Source organism: Sinohyriopsis cumingii, chromosome 15, assembly GCF_028554795.1.
Source record: "Sinohyriopsis cumingii isolate HCF-2022 chromosome 15, ASM2855479v2, whole genome shotgun sequence".
Taxonomy (NCBI): domain Eukaryota; kingdom Metazoa; phylum Mollusca; class Bivalvia; order Unionida; family Unionidae; genus Sinohyriopsis; species Sinohyriopsis cumingii.
Genome location: NC_142975.1, coordinates 108,956,811 through 108,975,628, shown reverse-complemented (window position 1 = coordinate 108,975,628; position 18,818 = coordinate 108,956,811). Strand labels below are relative to the sequence as shown.

Here is an 18,818-nt window from a genome sequence, read left to right as displayed (position 1 = left end):
TTATTACCATATTGAATGTGACAAATTATCTAAAGGTCTGGGTCTTATTACCATATTGAATGTGACAAATTATCTAAAGGTCTGGGTCTTATTGCCATATTGAATGTGACAAATTATCTAAAGGTCTGGGTCTTATTACCATATTGAATGTGACAAATTATCTAAAGGTCTGGGTCTTATTACCATACTGAGTGTAACAATTTATCCAGTGGTATGGGTTTTATTATCATATTGAATGTAACAATTTATCCATTGGTCTGGGTCTTATTACCACACTGAGTGTAACAATGTATCCAATGGTCTAGGTTTTATTATCATACTGAATTAATAATGTACCTAAAGGTCTGGGTCTTATTACCATGCTAAGTGTAACAATTTATCCAATGGTCTGGGTATTATTACCATACTGTGTGTAACAATTAATCTAAAGGTCTGGGTCTTATTACCATACTGAATTTGACCATTTCTCCAATGGTATGGGTCTTATTGCCATACTGAGATGCATTGATTTAAACCTTTATGAAGATATTGAAATGACCTTGACCTTGCCTCATGATAAGAAGTTTGAGATTCATCAAAGATGAAAAAGCAATTAATGCTTACTGCTAATTGAATGGTCCAAACATAAGTGATAAAATTCAATGCCTTGATGCATACGTATACAAAAAGCTGCTCTCAAAATAAGTACCTGCATATAACCTTTACAAAAGTAGTCAAGGCAACAATCAAAATGTCTAATGCACCTGTGATAGGGTATAGCATTCTGTTCAAGTCTCTGATAAAATTTGTGTGGAAAAGGCAAATACACCCAGAGGAGATAAGTGCTACCTGTTATTTAGGCTTTTTGCTAATCATAAATATCAAATTGCTAAGGGGGTAAGTATGGTACAATGCAATATAATGCAATGGAACACAACATAACTTAATACAATGCTTAGTGGATAAACTGACAAATAGAATTGGTATTATACCAGAGATTAATAACACTTACTAACAATAGTTTTCCCCTGGGCCTCTTTTGAAGCTCCTTTTCAGATTTTGGCACTAAGTATATTATTTTTACAAGTACATATGAACAGCAAATAAACTTTCAAACTACCCTTACAATCTATTACCTGATGCTTAGTATACTGTCAGATTATTCAATCAGTGCATGGTCAATATGCAGGGGTCAGCATGATCTCCAACCAGTGTGGATGGGTCAAACATGTCTAATTTGGTTTCCTTGTGCACTGCAAAAATTAGAGACCAATGTGTATAAATGCAATTATCAAACTAAAAATACGGCAAAATAAACCATTTATGCACACAGCAACGGAACAAAGGAAATTTCATCTATATGTTTATTCAGCATAACTATCAAATAAAACCTATGTTTCATACAAAGCGAGGCGCCAAGTGGCCGATTGGTCTAAAAGAGCTCTCCTTTATGGATCACTGCCATCTCACCTCTGTTTGCATGGGTTCGAGTCTCGGATTCAGCCTATGTGGGTATGTGAGAAAGCTTGCCAGTAGCTTCTTGTGGTTCTGTGGTTCTTTCCGTGCTTTTCCGGGGTTCTTCTTCCACCATTAATACTGGCCACCATATATAGCCTATAGTGTGCTGCAAAATGGCGTTAAACCTTACAACAACAACAACAACATCATACAAAGCATTAATATACTAAATATAACTTGGCTGTCCTCATGGGATAAACAGTAAATATATGTACCTTTAACTATCTCTGGAGATATGTGTGTGTTGTGGGTTCTACCATTTTCAAGCACAGTATACACATGGTCAGTACATATAGTAAAGGAAGAACCTCAGGTTGCTACTAGCAATCCTTCTCACAATACCCCCACTGGCCAAGCCTGAGACTTGAACCCACATGGGCGGAGGTGAGATGTCAGTGATTTAGGTCAGAAAATATTTAAAAATGTGAAATACAATTACCCAGGAGGCAACATAACAAAGCTGCCTTGGATAAACATTAGCAATTTATAAAGATCCAGCAGCAGATGTTGATATGGACAGATGGATTTAATATTTACAATACTGCAGATGCATTTATACAGGTGTAGGATATAAATGTTCCTTCTGTATCACAGAAGAAGAATGGAAGAGGCTGGTCATCCCCATCTAATTATCAGTTCTACAAACCATAATCCTGATGTCTTGACAAAACTGGAACCCAAGGGTATTTAATGTTTGAAATTTTAAAAACAAAAATCCTTCAAAGTACAGATGCTCTACTGCCTGAAAATAATTTCCAGAAATCAAGATAATACTTTTTCTTTATCCTTTTATTCTTCTTAGCTGCTAAGTTTTGAAAGCATCTAAGATATTCTTGAGAAACTCCAACGCCAAATTTGGTAACCAAAATATATTTATATGCATTATTTTAAATTAACCAGGTCACAAGATATATGCAAGAGCAAAACAAAATTCTTTGCCACAGACTATGCCCTTGAGCTGAACATCTCTAAAACAATATCACTGAACTTGACTCTGACAATATCAAGATATTATCCCATGCAAAGTTTGTTTAAATCTATATTTCTCTGGGTTAAATACCTCTCCATTACTAAATGAGTATCATTGCATATACCCATCAGATATACCAACTTACTGGATCTAACAAATATCTATTCATACTTGTTTGTGTTATCATGATCACAAACCACTATAGCTAACAACAGGCAGAGTCAAGACCTTTGACTTCAAAATCAACATTAACTAAACACAACATCTGGTTAAAATTCAGTTTTACATGTACAAGTCACTGTTCATTAGCTCAGTAAAAATGCAAAAAAAATGACTTATGGCTCAACCCCAATGTCATTTAAATCCGGTTTTCAGAACTTCCTCACAAACATTTGAATATGTTGGTAATTAGATCTGCACAACCTTTATTTTAAACCAATTAAATATTGCAAGAATTATTTTAATGAAAACCCCATGTCAATTCTATCATTCCTCAAAGAGGAGTAGCTATAACGACTTTTGAGATGGTCACAGTCGTACCATCTTGGAAGTGAAAAAGAGTACTTTTTTTGTTCAAAAACAGCTACATTCTGTGACAACATTCACTGTGTTTAAGTGAAAACTTCATGCCAATAAGAAAGTAGCCATAGAAAAAAAGACTTTTAGGTTTGCCATCAAGGCAGCCATTATGGGGTTAGATGCCATCGTTTTAATACAGGTAAGAAGTTGCGGGTTATTTTGTTTTGGTTTTTGGTTTTCTTCGGCAAGTCCATCCAATTTAGAAATTAAAGTAGCTGTTAAGATATGTTTGAAATTTTTGGATCTCACATTGCCTTCATTTTCAGTCAAGAGCAACTACACATATAGTCTGCAGTGACCACTTTGCTTCATCAGCATTTTTATTTAAAACAAAGTATATATTGTAAATTTGCCAATGAAAACCCGTCTGTTTCAAAGCAGCTATAATAGGATGTTCTATATCATTGCACAAACACCACTCCTGGAAATCTGAAGTACAATCTGAAGAACCAATAGTCTTTACATGCATGGCAATCAAAAATTCATTTCTAAATTGTATTGTACATTCAATGCATATGTGTTTAGAAAACCTTCATTAGCTTCTCTTTGCAGTTATTGTAATTTAAGTCCAGAAAATTCCGAGGCTCATATCCTTTTCTCTACAAAGATGTCATAGATGATGCCTCTATACTTATAAATAGAGGTTTGATAATGAGCACTCAGATATTAAAAGTTATTGATTGTTTTTAATATCATAGTGTCTGCACAGGTCTGCTATGGGAATTTAATTAGTACTTTGAGTCCTATATCAATAACCCTTTTCTATTAGACACTAACTCAATATTACAAAAGTATATGAAACTTCCTCATCCAATATACGGAATTGTTGATATAGCTTTTTTCAATCGGGAGGCATGTATCGTGAATACATGAGAACAGATACAGGTCTTCAACATTCATGAGCACATCTCTTTCATTAGCTCGTGCTTGCTGCGGTCATAAGCAGTAAATCACGCTCCCTTTATCTGCTGTGGTGGTACTCCACGAGCCGAATACAGGGCATACTGAGCTATTCTCAGGGAGCAGCCGCAGCAACTCCTCAGGCTGCGCAGTGAGCTATGAGAAAAATAGTTTGGATGCACAAATTTAATGATGAGTGAGGTAACATTTGTCCATATTTTTGGTAAGCTATATTAAAACAAAGCATAGAAATATTCACTTGACCTGATGTGATATGTCAATGGCAGTTCATAGCCGAAGATGTTTATGCACGCAACCCCAAATTTATACTTGGATTTTTCACGTCCAGAGGTTATTTTTGAGACCAAGTGATGCTCATAGTGCAAATACAAGCCCTTTTACTGAAAAATACTGTGTACTAAACAGCTTGATGTAATTCAGAATATATGCCATCTGAGTGATTTTTTTAGATATTCTACTTGCCTTGGATTCATGTGTCTACTGCTATGGGTGGCTAGATTTTCTTCCTAGCCGACTATTGGTACTTCACTGTCTACATCATGCAAAGTAACTCAGGACACTCACCAGCTATTATTTACTTTTGTGAACATGGCGTATGGAAGGTGAAGTTGTTTGCATCTGAAACATGCACAGTGGAGAGAATATTGTCATACCTCCATGCTTCATTGGTGTAATGTGGCTGACATTTCTTGGGATATTGTACTTATGGAAATTATACATGATCTAAGCACACTGCTCAGTAAAATGACTGCTCCCTTGTGCTAAAAAAATCACCCTAAAGTATACAATCTGTAGCACCAATTAATACTGGGAAAATGAAGTTTGCCGAACCAAACAATACCAGCTTCTGAAAGTGAAATGGATGGATTACTAAATATATAAAAATTGAAAACAAAGTTATCGCTCTTTGTTTTACAATTTACCTCTAAGTCCAGGAAGTGAGACAATACCATGTGGAGCTAGCAGATTTTTAAAAGATGCACATCTGGCATAAGGCCGAGCTGTACTCTTTAACCCATATTATACACATCAATCATACACCAAAATAAAGGGAATTAAAGGTTCTTTGAAAAATGCCTAAGATATAGAAGGTCTTTTTTAAATAGCCAGTATAATCAGTGAAGAAACACAGGATAATTGTTTTTCTTTAAAATTCTAAGCCTATGCAAAATATGAAACAGCAGAGGGGCTGTACAGACCGAAACTTTTTGCACAATAAACCCCTCCAGGAAACTATTCCTCGATAGAGGGCTTATTTCGACGAAATAAACCCTTCTATTCAGAATACAGGACAAAAAAAAATGTCCCCCGAAAACTCGAAGAGTTTCCAGGGACAAACTCGTTGAGTTTGCACTGACAACTTGGGTTACTTCAATAAATCTGAAACAGTTTCCGTGGCGGGGTCGTTATTGAAAAATCCATGGGTCGGGTCCATCCCCTCTGCTGCTCTGGGAAATGAGTTTCCAAGGAAAAACATTTTTATGTTGCAAATAGTGTATCAAGTCCAATACGGTATCTTGTTCTGGGATCGTGTAAATTTATTGTCACAAATCCGTGAGGTTTTCTTTGAGCATGACTGAAGAAATTTTTAAATTTATTTAAATCCATATCGCCACCACACCAGGTTTGATGAATATTTCTCAGTGTATGTGTATCAACTCCATTGAATATCGCAAGAAGATTACAATTATCCCTGATTACTTTAGGAATTTGTGTATAACGCTGAGTAACATAAATCACATCAGTGTTTTTGTGACGTCCCCGGGAAAATATTCTTGCGGGATGTTTTTGCTTGTCCAACATAACATCATCATACACTACTAGGTTGTTAATTGATTCATCAAGATCCTCGACGCTGGGGGCTTCTTCGATATCAGTGATAAATTCAACAACATCCTCACCGTCTTTACTCAGCGCGCTTGCACTCTCATTAAAGTCTTTTATAACGTTATAGCATCGTTGATCATCTACAGATGGAGCTATCAAATACAGTTTATCCCATTTCATCCACTTCATTATCAAGTTCAGCAACAGCTGTGTTTTACCTGAACCGGATGGCCCAATTATAATCGCGCGGATAGAGTTTGGTAGCACTGAATTATGCTTAACTGGCTCTTTCTTTTTTGTCGCAGAAAAATCTGTAATTTCCATTTGTATATAAAGAATAATAATTATGGATCTATATTGTGTGAAGTGTAAGGCACGAACCCCTACGAATGATCTAACAACCATTACAACAAAAAATAACAGACAAGCACTTTCTGGTAAGTGTACGCGATGTGGCACAAAAAAATTTAGATTTCAAAAAAAAAGCGAGAATTTAGCGGAGGTGACATTGCAGCCAAACTTGGAAAGCTCCCCGGAACTCCCTGGGCAAAGTATCCCGGAGAAAAACATCTCCCAGGATACAATTACTGCGGTCCAGGGACCCGACTAGATATCAGACTTGATGAACAATCTAAACCAAAACCGGGAGAGTATCCGATAAACGCTATCGACGCAGCGTGTCACATACATGATGTTGCTTATCGAAGTAAAGATCTACAAGACAGGCATATCGCGGATGTGAAATTAATCCATGCACTAAGCGCCATAAAAAATAAATCATTTAAGGAGTCACTCGCTAATTGGTTAGTAAGATCAGCGATGAAATCTAAATTAGTATTAGGCGCTGGATAATTAAATAAAAATGCAAGCGATTTATTATTCCCCAATCGGATACTGGAGAGGTAACTCAGAAATTAATAAACTCGCCAACGCGGCATCAGTAACACGCGAGGTTGCCAAAAATTGGCTATCAAAACAAGCAATATGGCAAATCTACTTACCACCACCTCGACAAATCAACTTTGCACATTTTGATGTTAGTGTGCCCAATGAAGTTCATCAGGCTGACATACTATTCCTGCCTCATGATACTGTCCGTAGAAAAATATACAAATACGCGCTAACAGTATTTGATGTTGCCAGTAGATACAAAGAAGCAGAACCGTTAGCGACTAAAACAGCGTCCGAAGTCGCCTCTGCGTTTAAACGAATTTATCAACGAGGACCTCTAAACTGGCCACGATTATTACAAGTTGATCCTGGCAAGGAATTTCAGGGCGCGGTGTCATCACTGACAAAGCAGCATAACGTTACCATACGACGAGGACATACTGAAATTCATCGGGATCAGGCAATTGTTGAGCGATTTAATAGAACACTCGCTGAGAGATTATTCGGATACCAGTACGCGAGGGAATTCATTTACGATACGAGATCTCGTGAATGGGTTGCAAGACTGCCAAACGTGATAGCCGCACTGAATAATGAAATTACCAGAACAACAAACATGAGACCTGTAAATGCAATCACAAAAAAATATATACCCCGCGTCAGTGAACGCGGACAACAGCAACAAAATGTTTCAACGCAGCCAGGGACGCTAGCGTCCCCACTGCTGGGTAATGTCACCGTTAGGTATTTATACGAACCAGGCGAACTAGAAGGAGGAAAAAAAAGAGCAACCGATCCCACATGGAGTGTTACTACACATAAGATATCCAGCATAACCAGATCAACTGGGAGAAACGCAATCTACAGATTAGATTCGACTGCTCCTCAACGCGGATTTAAACGCGAGCAACTTCAGGTGATTCCCGAGGATACACAATTACCACCCCGATCACTAAAGTGATCCGCACTGAAGTGATTCAATCATTTAAATAACTGCAGCAACACCTCTGCGTCGGTTACACTCAAGACAGGTCAACATCACATTTTCACGTGTATGACCGCGACTGCTATCTATTCTATCTACGGTGAATTGCCTTGGGTCGTTTTTCGAATACTGCCACAGCAATAAACAATTACAACTCGCACAGTGATTATTCTGCTGTTGTTGTAATTGTATTACAAATTCAACATCCAAACTTTGTTTGGGATCAAACTCTCTACCATTTTTTTTGTCGCTCTGTTTGTAACCGGCTAATTTCTTTCTTATTGTGTCATCAGCGATTGAGCTGTCGTTGACAACATCATCTAATACAATTCTTCGTAACTGACCTATCCTTCTTACTCTTGACACGGCTAAATAAACTAAATTTGACCACTCGATGCGATCATCAACAATCCAAACTGTTGTATCTGAAATAGTTAGTCCCTGCGAACTGTGGATGGTCATAGCGTATCCTAGCGTCCACGGGGATTTGCTCATTTTCAGTGCCTGTTCAACAGCATCAACATCAACTGTGACAATATCATTTAATACTAAATTCTGTTTCTCCGGACCCGACGCAGTCAGGCGCCCTGGAATATCAACATCAATATTCTGCAATCGCGTATCAGCTGGTCTATAACACAACGGCACTGGCAACATGGGAAATTTCTTCTGATGTAACTGAAATAACCGCTGCTGAAGTGTGTCCCTGACTATCTTTCTACTTGCCACAATTAAATCACCTGGTTTCCACGTTTCCCAAAAGTCGCTCAGCGAAGTCTCTGGAATTATTTCACGCATTATCTCACACTGGACTTTATTGGTTTGTAGCCTGATCAGTGCCTTAAACTCTTTCAGCGTTTCATCGAGTGCTCTAACATCGTTAGTTATTTCCTCATAATAATCTACAAAAGTTTTCAGCCACTCGTGTGGAGATTCACCTGTAAATGGGGGTGGTTGACCATGATCGCCGCACATCACCACTGCGGTATTTTTCTTTAGCAGCCAATCCAGAAACTGTTTTAATGTATCCAACGGCACAGTGTCTATCTCATCCCAGATGATTTTCTCGGGAATATATTTCGTTCCCATTCGTTCAGGTGTCCACGTGCCGCCGCTGTATTTGAAAAAACTGTGATACGTGCACGCGTTAACATCCCGTTGTCTCATCTCCCTGGCAAGTCTGTGTGTGGGTGTTAGCACAATCATGTCAGAGTTTCTAAATAATTCAATCGCTCGAGTTGTTTTACCAGAACCACCAGGACCGTTCAGATAAACTGTTTTGTGTCTTGTAACAGGATCGTGCACCGGCGGCAACAACGAAGTTGCCCCCGACGAAACCATCGAAGATATTTCTGCGCTGCGATACTCATCCTCGATTTCAACATCAGCCGATTTACAATATCCGTGTAACATTTCATTCTTTATTCTCCACGAGCCCCACGATGGATCATCCGATATAACATTATCCAACAGCGCTGAGTGTTTTTTATCAATATAAAATGAATCCGTTGCAACTCTCACTGCGGCAACAGGGAATCTATTGATCATCGACAACAAATTTATGGATACATAAGCCAGCATCGAAGATCTCAAATGTATGTACTGAGATGATTCTCCGTCAATATAACTAAAAACAGTCCCTAGTTTTTCCCCGTTTGACAGAAACACATCTTTGCGGTTACAGAACATGTTGTTCGTGGCTGCATCAGCGACAATAAGATCCAATTCAGTCTTGTCCATGATTAATCGACTGTGATGTTGTTTATGATCATACGCTCCACCTTGAGTGAATTTCCCTATTATTCTTCGTCCTAGATCTTTTGCTGTGCTTTCATCATTTCTGAGTTTGCTTTTAAGTACTTCAGGAGCTTTCTTGATGATAGCGTCGATAGAAGTTTCTGGATATTCTCGTGACCAATCTTCGATGACTTCTTCTAACGTAACCGGCGTTGGAGTTGGCAACCAAACTTCGGTTTGACGACAATAACATATAATCGCTTCGCTGACCGTCAGCGACAACAGTATTCGACTGTCAAGCATGTATCGCAATAACACTATCGGTGCCCATCGCTTCTCAACGAAATGTCTGCCAAACCAAACATAACACACAGGATGTAAATCCTTAGCGAATTTAAACGACGACACACAAGCAAATCCGGTCAAGTCAAAATCGGGTAAAACACCGTTGACAGCTACTCTTGTCATGGTATTGCCAGCGTGGCCAAACCGTTTAAAATATTCGCTGCATTCTCCACGCCCAAGGAAACTTCCTGGATAACACGCCGTCATGTCCACGGATATCATACCGCGGTGATCATACTGAGTATTCCACAAACCGCCGTGTCCGTATTCGACACAGCTCTGCTGGATATCAGCAAGAAAACTTTTCGGAGTTGGTCTCCATGAATTTCGTTCCCGGGCTACATGCGCGACAACACCCGGGACAGTAAAACAGTGTGTCAGTAACGTATCAGTGTTGCCAGCATAATATTTTTCTGCGAGTTTTTTCATTTCCTGCTGTAACGCCATTGTTCTGTATATTTCCCCGTTGGGTCTCACAAACTGATCATATTCTCCATCTTCGCTACTTCTGAATAACCACACAGACACTGGATCGGTTTTACTTATCTGATAAATAAAATCAAACATGCTCCCAGAATTGCTTTGCAATTCCGGATAATACTTCACAACACGGTCTTGCGGAAATATCCTAACCGAGTCAGTCCAGGCGTGACTGTTATGATCGATAATAGTTATTGGTGTTCCACGGGAATTGTATTTACACTCATACAATACCTCACCGGTTAACGATGAAACCGTTATAGGAAATTTTAGTAATCGCTCTAGCTCAGCAACATCATTTATTGACGCTCCTTTATCCGCTACTCGTGTCGCCCACGCTGTTATTTTAGTTTGTCTTAGCGGTGTTAGGCCGTTTCCTCGCATTGCATTTTTAAAATGTTCCATTACTCGCTCAGCTACACAATTCAACACCGACACCTTCATCGGTTTGAGTTTATCAACGCGTGGTTTCTTCATCGGATAAATTCCATAAACAACTGCGGTCACAGGATACGCTCTGGCATAATATGGTATATCAATCCCAACAAGTACTCCCGGTTTTGAGTCTTTACTTAACAGAACGGTTTTTCCACGAACGCCTCTGGCATCAAGAACAGGGTCTAGTTTGTCTCTGATAATCCACGTTCCCTCGCCGACTCCAACAATAAATTTTATCTGTACGAAATATCTTCTATCGTCGAGATACCCAATTATGTTACGCGCGATTGTATCGTTCATGGTAGCATCAATGATACGGTCACGAGAAATGCTTTGCATTTCCCGAGAAACGCTCGCGTTTCCGAGGATAATTTTATACGAAGACCACGTGTGTGCGGCACCATCACGACGAAACTCTTCTTTGGCATTCTTGATAACACCAATTACCTCTGCTAACTCTCTTCGTCGTGGATCAGCGGTTAACCGGTCAAGATCGAATCTAGAACCTGATATGGGTTTTATTCTGGATAGTCTTTCAAAACCCATTATTATAATTAAGACAAATATTTAAATAGACAAATATATTATATGATGAACCAATGCAAGTGGATCAAACTAAATTCATCAGCGCCGTGTAGCAAACCCTGCAGAGGCGAATACTGTGGACAACATGCTCAACAGGTCCGCGGTGGGAGTCTAGGACCGATACCGTGTATCAGATGCGGCATTGGAGTACGAGGAAAAACGCAATTATGTTCAGCGTGTGGTGGAAAACGCTATCGAGAACTAAAACGGTATTATGATAAAAAAAATCCAGACTGTGATAACGCTCTCAAATGCGAGCGTGATTACATAAATAAGTTTTCAGACAAATTATGAATTAGACAATGATTTGCTTATAGTATAATGAATCAAGAATTCGTCCGACATCCAACTATTCCAAATTATGAGGCAAACCGAGATGGCATAGTGAGAAACTACAGGCTGAGGAAACAAGTTGGTACAGTTGATAATGCTGGTTATTTAAGATTTACTGTTAGGAAAGGGAGGTATTTATGTCATCGTTTCGTCTATGAGGTTTTTAACGGAGAGATCCCTAAAGGCCTTGTCATTGATCATATTAACGGGAACAGACTTGATAACAGTATTGAAAACCTTCAAGCGATCACTCAGAGCAAGAATACCATACGAGGAAGAGTTAAATGTAAAACAGCTATAAGAAGAGCAGTGAAATCTGTGAATGTTGAGACTCGTGAAGAAATAATATTTCAATCAATGAGCGCAGCCGGTAGGTATTTCGGTATTTGTCCACCTTCTGTACAGCATGTCGCAGATGGGATCTACAAAACAGCATTTTCAAAGAAGCTCAAACAGAAGATTTCATTCTGTTATATAACTCTTATCGTTGACACAAACGACGATAACTCCTCCGAGAGTGTGTAACGCTTTGCAGAGTTGTCGTTGCTGGTCAGAGGATTTGCTCCCCCTAAGAAAGCCACCTTGATAAAATATTTTATCGAGTTCATAACATGTAATCATTTATTTACCGTAGAATATATATTTTTTTACAAACAATATCCTCGTTTTACTGAATATATCCGACTGTTTTGCTCTTCTGTGCTTGTTATATGACCGCGCTTAAGAAAACATACAATTAAAATATTTTAAACAAGTCCCGCCCACTGCTAGAGCGAATTTCCAACTCGCAAGTAACAGTTGGGTTATATACGAAATCGCTCCCTAAGACCTTTGGGTCGATCGAAAGTCAGCACGCGCAAGCAAAACCATAAATTTAATCCGCCAATGGCGGGTGTCTTTTGTGCACCATCCAATGGTCGATTCAATGGATGGTTTTGCTCTGCTGCTGACCGTAGAAAATGACCCACCTGTGTATGTTTGTGTCGTCATAGGATAAGGTCTTAGGATAAGTTAGGATAAGATTACATGTTCATTGTGCCTTTACTTGCTGTCATACTCGAATCAGAGGTTAAAGGTTGTCTGTTCTGTACCGTCTCTTAGGATAAGATTACATGTTCATTGTACCTTTGCTTGCTGTGATACTCGAATCAGAGGTAAAGGTTGTCTGTTCTGTACCGTCTCTTAGGATAAGATTACATGTTCATTGTACCTTTGCTTGCTGTGATACTCGAATCAGAGGTAAAGGTTGTTTGTGTTGTCAAATAAATGTTTGCCGGGCCTGCTAGAGAACTCGATCCTAGAAGCCAGGGCTGTCTCGTCTTGTAAATAAATGTGCCTCTGAGTCACTTGGCAGTCAGAGGGGTCCGTCCTTAGGATAAGTTACGTGTTATATGTTTGTCCTTGTCAATTCACTAAACACGTCCTCTTGAGCCTATAGAACGTTATTTGACGATCTAGAGGCTCTTGCAGGGGATAAAGTGTTTCGTGTTACATGTTGTATTGTCATGTCGGAAGCAGTCCTCGTGGGGTTCTAGAACGTTATTTGACGATCTAGGCCCTTGCAGGGGATAAATGTTTCCGACTGTCTCGTTTTGTTTTGGAAAGCTAGCGTTTCTCATGCAAAGTGTTTCTATTAAAAATATAAAAATATATAATAATATGAATCACGAAAATATAAATACCATACTTGTTGAAATTAAAGAATTACAACAGCGAGGTTTTAATATTTTACTAGACACTGAAACAATTATGTCAGATTTTGAATCCTTGAATGAGCTATTACGCTTGGGGAAGAACAATCTCCCTGCTCGTTATAGGTTCATTAAGGGTTTGCAAGATCGTGTTTACAGATCACTTGCCGGGATAACTGAAAATCAGGTATCTGAATTTATTCCACTGTGCCGTGCAGTTGAGAAGATTCGTCTTGGATTGTCACAAGAGTATGAGACTCGAAAATTAATTAGCACCAGGGTGAGACGGTTAAAAGGTTATATAAAGAATCTAGACACGGAAATGCCTTGCATTTCTGACAAAAATACTAGTGTTTCTGACTACGAGGCCGACAAGGAAGTATAAACCGCATAGCGTGTGACTCACAGCACAAAGTGAAAGTAGAACCTGAGAACGCTAGCGCCCCCCCCCCCCCCGCTTGGAGTGTAAAGCACATTTCCACGGGTAAAAAAAAAAGTGTATTATTTTTTTTGCCCTTGGAAACTCAAAGAGTTTCTCAAGTGAAGGGCGCTTTCAGATTTTCAGGATTTGCTTAAGCGTTTCAACATCAATACAGGAATGAGAATAGTTCATAATCTGTTCTCGTTGACACCAAACTATGATCATATGATTTTGCTGTAGCTCTGTTAATTGTGACGGAGTTAACAAGAAGTCTTCGTCACCATACACGTCAATAACTATTTTAACGGGGAAATACTGTTCTGGGAATGTCTGTATTTGAAATGCGGTTTTTATTGCCTCGTAAAGAATTTGCTTATCATGAATATGAACTCGTGCATGAATGTACTCGGGTTGATACATTATACACAACCGTTTTTTTTTAAATGCGTGCTAGCACTTTCAACGATAACTTATGCTGGTTTTGATAGGGTATTTGCACGATAAAATGACGAAAATGGATCAGTGCAGAAAAAAAAACTATTATAAATATTATGGATCCCTTGACTTAGGACTTCACCAGTAAGTTTATACTAACAGTCTCGTCACGCAGGTCCAACAAATTCCCCCTCTGGTCGGTGAGTTTGAAATTTATCGTTGACAACCACGGGTTATGACACCGTAGATAGACCGGATTGATTGGTTCTTGCACAATCAGAAAACCAGGGGGGTCTCTTGGTGTGAACGTATACAGGATAAACCCCTGTTGTGCCGTCGTAGTATCTGATGCGCTGTAACTGCCATCGATGACGTCACATACAAGATTGACCGCAATAACATCTGTGATATTTACGATCCCGGGTGAGATGTGTCTGCCATCGGATGCTGTACTGTTGTCGTGCTTGAGAATAACAGGTTGTGGTTTTATTCGTTCGTACGCGGCAAGAATATCTTCGAAAGATTGATCGATGAGATCAGAGACTGATTTTCTCAGCTCGGGCACGTTATATCCAGGAAATTTAAAATCTGAAATATCATTCACTTGAATACCATATTTAATTGCAAAATCTGCTCTGGCTATCTGTCTATAATTATCATCGATATAGTCTTTAAGATCCAGTAAAGCCTGAATTATTCTTAGATTTATAGTTTCCATGGCCGATGCGAGTTTGTTTAGTTTTTCTATGGTTGTGATAATATTATCACGCGGACTTGTTAAATCAGAAATATAATCTTGGAAATATACTCGCAGGAGTTGTAGCTGTTGTTTATGTACTAGATTGATCGGAATAAATAATTCAGATTCTATATCATCTAGACGGTAAACACGGAGCTCCTGCCCCCCCTTAACACGTGGAGCTTCTATACTCCAAGTATCGGGCATTAAAGTACTTTTTCTTGCTAGTAATTGATCTGCAAGGAGTAAATAATAATTGTACTCGAGGTCGTGTAGTGCTTCTTTATAGGTCATAAAATCCGATTTTTCAGGTTTTGGTGGACGAGGTTTAACCTCGGGGGCCTTTGGCCATCCTAATAATGTTCGGATTGAGCTGTTATAAATATCCACGGCGTATCCTGGCGTTGAGATTTCAATGACCGCAGACAGCGTTGGTTCATGAGCTGTTATAGATATTTTGGCTTCCTTGCCGGTGATTCGTTTTATTTGGCGTTGTATCTCATTATTGATTTCTTCGATCTGATAACTCCCAGTGGGAAGTGTAATTGTATTCCAGTCAAGTTCACCCTGTTCGCCGGAGTCGGCTTTGCTTTTCCCGAACACGAATGAATTATTTGGCTGCAGACCACCAAATGATGCCGACCTAACATTGGGCCAGCTGTGATACACACTGAGCTTTGCTAACGCGATTTCACTCACTGGAATTGGAGTTCGAAAATTAATACCGAATTCTGGTGTCGTCGAGGACACTGAGATCATTGTGGTCCTTACCGGTGTTGTGTTTGTGACTATTTGTTGAAGCAGTTCTATTGACATTATTTATTTGTTTAGTTTTCAAATAGTCATTGTACGCATCTGACATTAGTTTGAATTCAGAATCTGATATCGTAGCGTCGCTACTTTGCACGTCTAACGATGATGATATCAGCGATGATAATTTCTGATATGCGGTCGTGGCTGTATTTAATTTTGTCGTGTAATCGTGTAATTTTGTGTTAGCACATGATGATATTTTTTTTGCTATGATGCCGAAAACTCCAGCTGTTGTTGTGGCCGCGGAAACACAGATCGTGGCGGCGACTGCTGCAGTTACCGGAGTGACCGCTGATAGTATTGCTCCGGCAGATGCAACAACGGCAGATACTGAATAAACCATAATATCCAGCACTGTTATGCGGCGCTTGTATTTTTTTACTTTTTGACTAGTTACTTCGATGACAGTTTTTAACTCAGATTGCCACTCACGGACTTGATTGTATCGATATTGTTGAGCATCTGGCGTCGTTGACATTATTCAATTACGCGGTAACCAATTGAGGCGTTGCAGCGACGAATTCCAAACAAAACCAGTAAGATGTTGCTGTTAAACTATCGTCCTCGGCTTCAAGCATAAATGTTTCCTCGGTTCCGCTGTTTAGTATTACAGTGCAAACCCCGGAATACTTATCAGTGGAATGTCTCCAAGGATATGTTGTGAAGATTTCAAATTTAGCGGCTGAAAACACAGACAACCTGTAAACACCGGTGGCTGTTGCTGTATATTTGATAGTGTTATTTTGTCGTGACCATGTTGCGAATCCCGATGATACCGTGAATACGATGTTGGTGATATGCCCCGGAGTAACTCCAGTGGGAACTTTAATCAAACTGGTTTTGTTAACGATATCAGGAATACCCGATACGATATCCTGCTGTGTTTGTTTGATCGTGTTAATGTCGGTCTTTACATCAGCGAGTTTTACATCGACGACTGGAGGAGTCCCAAAGAACTTATCCACGACCTCATCAGTTTTTACGAAGTTTCTTCGAAATCTTGTAAACGCGCCCACGTGAACATCATGCTCTGCACGCAGCGTATTTAGTTTACCGTTGACGATGTCCACGTATTGTTTGTTTGACGCATCCTGGTCGGATTCGGGATTCGCTAACGCGGTTATTTTGTTGCCGCTCATGCTGAGTTCGCCTGTCATCGTGTCACCGGCTTTTTTCACACATTTATCAACACCTTTATCAATACTGTCTTTGATGCTTGCGATTGATATATTCGAGTCCTTGATCCGGCCGCCATCACTAAATGCAACGAAGTTATCCTTGGTAGCTCCAAGAACTCTGCGAATTATATCATTCCACTTAATGTTGCTCGTTCTTAGTTTTCCTTGCCTGTCTTGGAAAATAGCAACTTCATCTGGGTCAACTCCAGCTATATTCAAAAGATTATCGACTTCATCTTTGGTCGCATATTTTGAGAGATCAGCATCTGTGCTTGGTTTACCTCCTCGTGTGAAAGGTCTTCCGTAAATATCCACCATTATTCTTATTGCTGTTTTTCAAATGCTAGCATTTCTCGATGCGGTATATTCATACACTACTTTATGAGGAGGAGTTGCTGGATTTCTTGAGATTGCATCAAGAACATTTAAAACCTCCCTCCCACAAATGGGCGGATCAATTAATGTTTGTGTTGGTAACGTCGACTGCCACACTGGAACATTAGAAAATCTGCTGACATACTTGAGAAACTCAACTGGCGGTGCTAAACCGTACGAATCAAAATAGATAATTCCACGTGGATCGATCGCGTAAGCAACCCAGTGAGTTCCCGGACCATCTTTGTTGTCGAGATTGATAATGCCAGTTTCTGGATTATTCGGTCGTTGCGGTAATTGATCTCGCATAAATACGCCTCTGAAATGTTTTACACGCAATTTTTTAACAGCATCGAGTAAATCAAAATTGCTCAACGGCGTTAGAATTTTTTTGGATACCATGATGGTGGAGTTCCTGGTAGTCTTAGACCGCGTCCCTTTTTTTTCTTGTATCCTTTTCCCGTTGCCTTTTTTAGTGCCATTCCAGCTGCAGTTCCAACTGCACCGAGTGCTGCGGCTTTTGCTACGGCTGGTGCTGCCGCGGCAATCAACGCCGGTATTGCTGCGAGAAGAGGAAATATTCCACCGGTTTTAGTCATGTCCTTGATAGCTGCAGCAGAGAAATCAAGTCGGACACCGGTTTTTGCTGTTAGTGCCTTATTAAAATGTTTAAGCTGAGTATTAGTCAACGACAATTTGTTTGGACCACCAGTAATCTGATCTCGTTTTAGTGTTATTGATGTCCCGCACGTGCTTGCGTTCTTTGATTGCAATTTCTTCGTTTGACCGGAAGTCAAGGTGACATTAACATGACTGTATGACATTATATCCTAAGTTTGATTTTAATTGCGTTACATATTCTCGATTGGAGCGTCGATGACCCTCATTTGTCCGCCAACACCTTCAAGCAGCATTGCTTTATCGGAGAGTATGACAGCAATCGCTCTGTAACCACCAGCAGGAACACCTACACGAGCTCGGAAATGTAGGTCGACAACAGATTGTTTAACCAGATCAAGATGTTCCAGCGAAAAGTAATAAATCGGATATAAACTCATAAAGTCTCGCTGTGATATTTGCAGGCCAGTGTCTACATTAAGGTCGCGCCCCATAAATGACATCAGACGATGATACGCGCGTGCGACACGATGATGTTCGAAATCTATTAATATATCCTCAGATGGCTCCTGATGCCCATTTATTCTCAACGAAACTTCAGAAACTCCAAGTGTATCAAATACCATTGGATTTCTTTCCTGGCTATCTGTTCTAGCACGGTATTGAAATGCAATGAAAATATGTCGTGGTGCTGATACTCCTTGTTGCGATGATATATGCCATGTAAACAACCCACCATTATCACCCTGAATAACGTCTGTGGTTGTTGTTTTCCAGGATAGCAGTGATTTACCGCCCGTGTCCATGAAAGACAACAGTCGTTGTTCTTCGGTGATTGACGGAGACAACACTGGCATCCACAACCACAGTTTAGTTAGTACTATTTGACCAGGGGCAACAGCAGCATCTCGCCAGATAGCGTCATTATCATCAGGTTTTCGCACAAGTACAACTGTGTGT

At 39.7% G+C, this 18,818-nt stretch overlaps 1 protein-coding gene across 1 annotated transcript in view; it reads right to left on the bottom strand.

Moving 5' to 3' along the window:
- Positions 1-18,818, bottom strand: part of LOC149782457 (uncharacterized) — a 177,500-nt gene that overhangs the window by 144,240 nt on the left and 14,442 nt on the right. The window contains exon 2 of the mRNA XM_089933876.1: positions 1,116-1,232. The gene's annotated coding sequence lies outside the window, so the exon portion shown is untranslated. The remainder of the gene's footprint in view (positions 1-1,115; positions 1,233-18,818) is intronic.